The sequence below is a fragment of the Dendrobates tinctorius genome, unplaced genomic scaffold, assembly GCF_039654945.1.
Source record: "Dendrobates tinctorius isolate UK_male_01 unplaced genomic scaffold, ASM3965494v1 ptg000308l, whole genome shotgun sequence".
Classification (NCBI taxonomy): Eukaryota; Metazoa; Chordata; class Amphibia; order Anura; family Dendrobatidae; genus Dendrobates; species Dendrobates tinctorius.
In genome coordinates, this window is record NW_027361975.1 from 1,222,777 (window position 1) to 1,231,072 (window position 8,296).

Sequence of the window (8,296 nt, forward strand, 5' to 3'; positions counted from 1 at the left end):
CGTGTGTGAGTACGTGTGAAGTACGTGTGTGCGTATGTGTGTGTGAGTGCATGTGAAGTACGTGTGTGTGTGAGTACGTGTGTGTGAGTCCATGTGAAGTACGTGTGTGAGTACGTGCGTACGTGTGTTGTGAGTGCATGTGAAGTGTGTAAGTACGTGTGTATGTGTGTGTGAGTACGTGTGTGTGAGTGCATGTGAAGTACGTGTGTGAGTACGTGTGTGCGTACGTGTGTGTGTGAGTGCATGTGAAGTACGTGTGTGAGTACGTGTGTGAGTACGTGTGAGTACGTGTGTGTGAGTCCATGTGAAGTACGTGTGTGAGTACGTGCGTACGTGTGTGTGAGTGCATGTGAAGTGTGTGAGTATGTGTGTATGTGTGTGTGAGTATGTGTGTGTGAGTGCGTGTGTGAGTACGTGTGAACTACTTGTGTGCGTACGTGTGTGTGTGTGTGAGTGCATGTGAAGTACGTGTGTGAGTACGTGTGTGTGAGTCATTGTGAAGTACGTGTGTGAGTACGTGCGTACGTGTGTGTGAGTGCATGTGAAGTGTGTGAGAGTACGTGTGTGTGAGTGCATATGAAGTACGTGTGTGAGTACGTGTGAAGTACGTGTGTGCGTACGTGTGTGTGAGTGCATGTGAAGTACGTGTGTGAGTACGTGTGAAGCACGTGTGTGCGTACGTGTGTGTGTGAGTGCATGTGAAGTACGTGTGTGAGTACGTGGGTATGTGTGTGTGAGTACGTGTGTGTGAGTGCATGTGAAGTACGTGTTTCTAAGTACATGTGTGAGTACGTGTGTATGTGTGTGTGTGTGTGTGAGTACATGTTAAGTACGTGTGTGAGTACATGTGAAGTACGTGTGTGCGTACGTGTGTGTGAGTGCATGTGAAGTACGTGTGTGAGTACGTGTGTGAGTCCATGTGAAGTACGTGTGTGAGTACATGCGTACGTGTGTGTGAGTGCATGTGAAGTGTGTGAGTACGTGTGTATGTGTGTGTGCGTACGTGTGTGTGAGTGCATGTGAAGTACGTGTATGAGTACGTGTGTGTGTGTGAGTACGTGTGTGTAAGTCCATGTGAAGTACGTGTGTGAGTACGTGCGTACGTGTGTGTGAGTGCATGTGAAGTGTGTGAGTACGTGTGTGTGAGTGCATGTGAAGTACGTGTGTGAGTACTTGTGAAGTACGTGTGTGCGTATGTGTGTGTGTGTGTGTGTGAGTGCATGTGAAGTACGTGTGTGAGTACGTGTGTGTGTGAGTACGTGTGTGTGAGTCCATGTGAAGTACGTGTGTGAGTACGTGCGTACGTGTGTGTGAGTGCATGTGAAGTGTGTAAGTACGTGTGTATGTGTGTGTGAGTACGTGTGTGTGAGTGCATGTGAAGTACGTGTGTGAGTACGTGTGAAGTACGTGTGTGCGTACGTGTGTGTGTGAGTGCATGTGAAGTACGTGTGTGAGTACGTGTGTGAGTACGTGTGTGTGAGTCCATGTGAAGTACGTGTGTGAGTACGTGCGTACGTGTGTGTGAGTGCATGTGAAGTGTGTGAGTATGTGTGTATGTGTGTGTGAGTATGTGTGTGTGAGTGCGTGTGTGAGTACGTGTGAACTACGTGTGTGCGTACGTGTGTGTGTGTGAGTGCATGTGAAGTACGTGTGTGAGTACGTGTGTGTGAGTACGTGTGTGTGAGTCCATGTGAAGTACGTGTGTGAGTACGTGCGTACGTGTGTGTGAGTGCATGTGAAGTGTGTGAGTACGTGTGTATGTGTGTGTGAGTACGTGTGTGTGAGTGCATATGAAGTACGTGTGTGAGTACGTGTGAAGTACGTGTGTGCGTACGTGTGTGTGAGTGCATGTGAAGTACGTGTGTGAGTACGTGTGAAGTACGTGTGTGCGTACGTGTGTGTGTGTGAGTGCATGTGAAGTACGTGTGTGAGTACGTGTGTGTGAGTGCATGTGAAGTACGTGTTTCTAAGTACATGTGTGAGTACGTGTGTATGTGTGTGAGTACATCTTTGAGTACGTGTAATGTGAGTATGTGTGTGTACATGCGTCTGACTATATTTAGCAAAGCAAAATTGCAAACAAAAGGGTTGGACCAGGAAATTATCCTTTTTTTTTTTGTTCAAACAAGTCTACTTTGTAAAACTTTATTGATATGTGATGCTGTTGAAAACGCAGACAATTCCAGATTCCAAAAACGCAGCAAAAAACGCATGTTTTCCGCAGCAAATCCGCATCAAAACCGCACCTGCGGTTTCTGCCAGCAGATGCGGGTTTTAGTGCGGAAAAAAACGCGGGATAATCCGCAACGTCTGCACATAGCCTCACTGTTTTGTTGTGGGTCGTTTCAGGTCATGTGACTGGATAGTGGAGAAGAGCAACAAGACACGGCAAATGTGTGTGTGTGTGTGTGTGTCTCTGAGCTGTGTGTATTGGTGGTGCAGAGTTGTGTGTGTTAATTGCAGCACAGTTGTGTGTTAGTGTAGAATAGTTGTATTTGTTGAGGTGCCAAAGTTGTCTGTTGATGTAGCAGAGATGCATGTGTGTTGATGTAGCAGACCTGTGTGTGTCTGTAGATGTACCAGAGTTGTGTGATTTGATGTAGCAAAGTTGTGTGCATGTGTCTTGCTGTAGCTGAGCCGTGCATGCGTTTGTGTGTGTGTGTGGGGGGTTCTCTGTGTAGGTGTGGTCTGTGGAGGGAATCATTCTATATTGGTCTGTGGAGGGAATCATACTATATGGGAAGAATTTACATGGCAACATCATACTGTGTGTGGCGGGAACTATGGTGGCCTTATACTGTATTTGGGGGAATATGTGCTGGGAACATCAGAGAGGATACTGTGGCTGACTTATACTATGTATGTATAGGGGGTACTGTGGGGGCCTTATACTGTATTTAGGGGAATATGTGCTGGAAACATCAGAGAGGACACTGTGGCTACCTTATAGTATATATGTATAGGGGGTACTGTGGGGGCCATGAAAGTGGTACCATATTGTGTTGGAACACTAATGGGCCTCACTAGGAGCAATATTTGTCTGTAAAGCACTATGGAATTAATGACGCCATATAAGTGAGTAAAATAAATAATGAATATTTCTGTGTGGGCACATAGAAAGAATTGGGCAAGGCTGGGGTACTGGATTAGCACCAAATTAAAACTGCAGTGACAAAACTTTGTCATGCAAGGTGGAGAGGTATGATCCTCAGTTACAGCTTAAAGAAAACGCACCACTGTGAACAGCCATGACCTGTCCATACATCAAGATTAGATGTTCCTGGTAGAAGAGATGGCTTAGACACTGGCAGCAGTATGGAGAGGGATCGCCAAGTAAATTATATTTTTTGTACTTCAACAACCCTTTAACTTCTTCACGACTTTTGATATACCCATACATCAAAGATGGGAAAGGGTTCTTGACCATGATCGCGATCTCCACCGGGAGATCGGCTTAAAATAAAGCCAAGATCCAGCTGTCAGTGCCAGGAGTGCTCCTGGCGTTTTAATCCCCTTAATGCTGTGATCGATATCGATCGCAGCATTTAGAAGGCAGGGGGATACCTCTCCAGTCTGATCAGTGCCCCCTCGATATCATTGCAAGGGTCGAATTGTTGCCATGGCAACCCAAGGTCGCAATGACAACATCTGGGTCATAAGGTTATGGCAAGCCTGTTAGACCATACTAAGAGCATGGCGTAGGAGGTTTTTGTCATTGATGAATCTCCTGAGACCTTGATGCCGAGATCTCCATCTGCGCATGCGCCGCCCCCCTGCGGCCATTTTCCCGGAGTCCACCGCACAGGAAACCACGGAACTGCGAGTGGCTCTGGCCTTTCACAAAACATCGACAGGGCCCCCGTAGCAGCACCGCCGGACACCCCAGCAGCCGCGTCAGACACCCCTGCAGCACCGAACATCTGCAGCGGCGCACTGCATATCAGACACCCCCTCATCCCAGCCTGCGGCTTGCTGCATCACCCCACTCCTGCCTCCACCAGCAGTGACCCTGGGACCCCCCTTCACCGCAGCCACCACCCACAGTAAGCAATAAGATGCATGGATTATAAGAAGCACCACCATTTTATTAAAAAAAAAACAATTTTCCTATTTTTTCCCCTCAAAATTTTGGTGCGTCTTATATTCCGAAAAATACGGTATATATGTCATGAATTTAATTTATTTGCCAACCAATTTGTCAGGGTTATAACCCACAACTTTTGGTTTAATTTTCAGTTCTGGTTAGGAACTTGCAGCTCTCTGGCGCCCCCCTTACTAGCAGGTCAGTCCGAGAACTGCACCTAGGATAAGTGCTGCCTTGCTGCGTACTGGCTATTGGGCACTCTGCGGTGAGGGCGGTATGTATTTCACCAGTCCCAGGCGGGGAATACACATATAACCTCAGATCCATCACTGCCACGGTTCTCCAATACCACCAGGACACTTTGCTGCCACCAGTTCATGGTTTGATACTAAAGACTATATCGGGTCAGGGACCAACCCAAACGGTAGTGTGTTTTGTCATGGAGTACGTGCCGGTTCAATCAGAGCAAAAAGAACGAAGCCAGTAAATTTATAAGTTTACTCCAAAATTATAGGCAGTGTTTACAAAAATAAAAAGATATTACAAAGGGAGTCAAGATACAGTATGTACAACAATTACAAATAAAAGGGATTAAAATAAAAGACTCTCTCAGTCACAGACATGACGTGTTGATAAAGGGGAGGAGAATCTTCCCAGGGCAAAGGGTCCTTCTGTTAGAATCTGTTCAGTTTGTGACTATCCGCCATTTTCTTGTAGTGTTCTGGCTACTGGTCTTTTTCCCCTGGTGCTGGGTTTGTCTACGGTCAGGTGATTGTATCACCCTTTATTAACCTGCACCTGTCTCCCATTCCTTGCTGGACAACAGTGTTAATTCACTTGAAGTCTGGCTTGGAGCCTTGCTTTGCCTTTTGTGTGTTTAATTAGTGTGTCACGCCGCCTCCGCATACTCACCTGGTGTCCGCTCCCACGCCGCAGCCCCCCGCCGCCCGACAGCCACGGCGGTCCCTTCTGACAGGCTCATGGCCGATGGGGTCTCTGCATGCAATGCGCATGCACCATAGGCCGCGGCCGCGCCTCCCTCCTGTTACTTGTGCTCCAGCAATGCCCTGACCTGGAAGCACCTACGGACCTATGGCAGACCAGACGGCCATATCAGGCCGTTCCCCCCCTGAGGGAGGCGCCTGATCATTGTGTTTGCTAGCACACTGGGCCCTGCTTCCTCTTGTGCTCTCTGCAGTCTCGCAGTCCTGTCTTCAGTGATCCCTGCAGTAGCCTCGCAGTCCTGCTGTCCGTGGTCCCTGCAGTAGCCCCGCCGTCCGGTGCTCCGTTGATCCAGCTATCTATACTCCAGTCCTGCCTCCTGTGCTCCTGCTCCATCCTGCTATCCACACACCAGTCCTTCAGTCCTTCTCCAGTCCTGCCTCCGGTGTTCCTGCTCCACCCTGCTATCCACACTCCAGTCCTTCAGTCCTACTCCAGTCCTGCCTCCGGTGTTCCTGCCCCATCCTGCTATCCACACTCCACTCCTACAGTCCTACTCCAGTCCTGCCTCTGGTGTTCCTGCCCCATCCTGCTATCCACACTCCAGTCCTACTCCAGTCCTGCCTCCAGTGTTCCTGCGCCATCCTGTTGTCTATGCTTCAGTCCTACAGTTCTACTCTGGTTCAGTCTCCAGTGATCCCGCTCTGTTGTCTACGCTTCAGTCCAGCACTCCTACTCCAGTCTGTCCTGAGCCGCCCCTCTCGGTACCGGCTATAGTGGTATCCGAACCCCTGGGCCTGCTCCTAACGATCCCTGTATAGGGGTCGCCTCCACCTGGCAGCTCGCTCAGGGCCCCTCAGTGCCACGGTCCAGAGGGTCCACTCCTGGAGATTTGTCTGCTGAACCAGCCGTGGTAACAGTACAATCAGGCCATGGACTCCGCCGTTACTACTGCTGCTACCCTAAAGGAGTTGCTCTTTTTGCGGGAGAATCAGGGACGCATCATGTCCGTCATGAAGTCTATGGACACCCGTTTGTCAGCCCTGCAGGTGGCTGATCCTGGAAATGCCACTCAACTGGCCAGTCTTCAACAGGAGCTGGGTCAGCAACGAGATACTCAAGCCCATATTCTGAGTTACATGGCCTCCTTTGATAGCCGCTTGTCGGTCCTCCAGTCAGCCACCGCGATCCCGACTCCTCCCCCCGTGTCTACAGCTCTTTCGGCGCCCAGCCTTGCCAAGCCGCCGCAGTTTACTGGTGATCCCAAACTCTGCAGTTTAGCCTTCATTTTGAATGGTTGCATCAGCAATATCCCTCTGACCGGGCCAAAGTTGTTAGGGACGGTGGAACGCACCAAATATAAATAATAGGAGGTGCGTTCGCCGCCCAGGGTCCACCGTGCGGTAGATGACAAGACCGCTGCTGGACAATGGCAGACTCGCTAGCTGGCGAAGTGCTGCACTCAGGTTAACGTCACCCGAGGAGTGAAGGCGGCCTCTGTTAAGCCGCAGAGACGCCCTAATATAAATTAGGAATGAGCGCTGGGCCTGTTAACTCCACAAGACCAGCTGGCGTGTGGCGTCGCAGCTACTGCAGCGCGGCGGTAACTATAGCCACTAGACGACGGCGCCGGAAAGCCGGACACCGTCGGACGCTAGTGTACAGTGCGGGAAGCACAGTGGCGCATAGCTTGCCACACTCTGGTACTGACTATAACCAACACTCTGTCACCATTCGTAATATCAGAGGGAAGGGGGTTTCAAATAAGTCAGTCACCAGACACATGCATCCATCACCTTTCACACACAGCATAATAGTCTGCACTAGCGCATGGCCGAGCCGCCATGCGGGCTTTTTATAGCCATGCACTTCCGGGACCTTCCAGTACTCTGGGAAGGACCAATCAGATACGACACAGGACCTGAGCATGTGACCCCTGCTCTCCAGTGAGAGGTCATCCTGCGGGCATGCCCAGTAGCACGGCGAGAGGACAGCCTCTGGAGCGGTTCCCTGCAGAGCAGGTTGCACTACCATTGCTGCACCAGAGGTGGCAGCAACATCCAGGCTCACAGAGTGAGTCTGAGCAGGACGCCTGGATCGCCGGGATTGCTGAGCAGGTCCCTGAGCCGTCGAAGGGGAATGGGAGACCGCTGGATGTACGGCTCTGGATTCCTGTTGTGCAGTCCCAGGAATCCGACGCCTAACATCACCCCCCCTCCTAAGGCCCCCCCCTCTGAGCCTTGCGCTCAAAGGCCGCAATCAGGAGTGGAGCATGGATATTCTCCACCGGCTCCCAGGTCCGAGCCTCCGGTCCATGACCCTTCCAATCCACCAAATAAAAATTTTTGCCACGGACAATCCTGCGTCCCACAATGGTGTTAACCTCGAACTCGTCAGAAGACAAGTCTGATGACCCGGCAGATGACTCGGAGAACCGGGCCATATGAACTAGTTTGAGGAGGGACACATGGAAAACGTCCGAAATGGCTAAATGTGGAGGAAGAGCCAGGCGCTAGACCACCGAGCTAATTCGCTCGAGGACCTTGAAGGGTCCAATGTATCGTGGCGCGAACTTGGGGGACTCGACTCACAGTTTAATATTTTGAGTAGAGAGCCACACCAAGTCGCCGGGGGAGAAGCTTGGAGCGGGTTGCCGATGAGTGTCGACAGACGCCCTCATCCTTTCTTTAGAGGCCTGGATAGCATCCTGAGTGCGATCCAAAATGTCACGAGCCTCCACTGCCCAATCTGCCACCCTGGAGTCAGCGGAGGACACTGGCATCGGGACAGGGACGCGTGGATGTTGGCCATAGTTTAGAAGAAAGGGCGTCTGACCAGTGGAATCAGCCACTGCATTATTCAGGGCACACAGCCCATGGTAGCAAGGATGTCCAGTCATCCTGCCTGGCAGAGACAAAATGCCGTAGGTACGTGACCAAGGTTTGGTTGGCTCTTTCAACCAAGCCGTTCGTCTCGGGATGGTAAGCGGAGGACAGGTTTAGCTCGATGCTGAGTAGACTGCAGAGCTCCCTCCAGAAGCGAGACGCGAACTGGGGACCTCGATCACTAACAATTTTGTCCGGCATGCCATGTAGGCGGAATACGTGTTTTATGAACAGTGTGGCAAGACCACGAGCGGAAGCCAACTGTGAGAGTGGCACCAAATGCACCATTTTAGAAAAATGGTCGGTGACCATCCAAATGACTGTACTGCCACCGGACTTGGGTAAGCCAACCACAAAGTCCATGCCAACCATCTCCCAAGGTCTA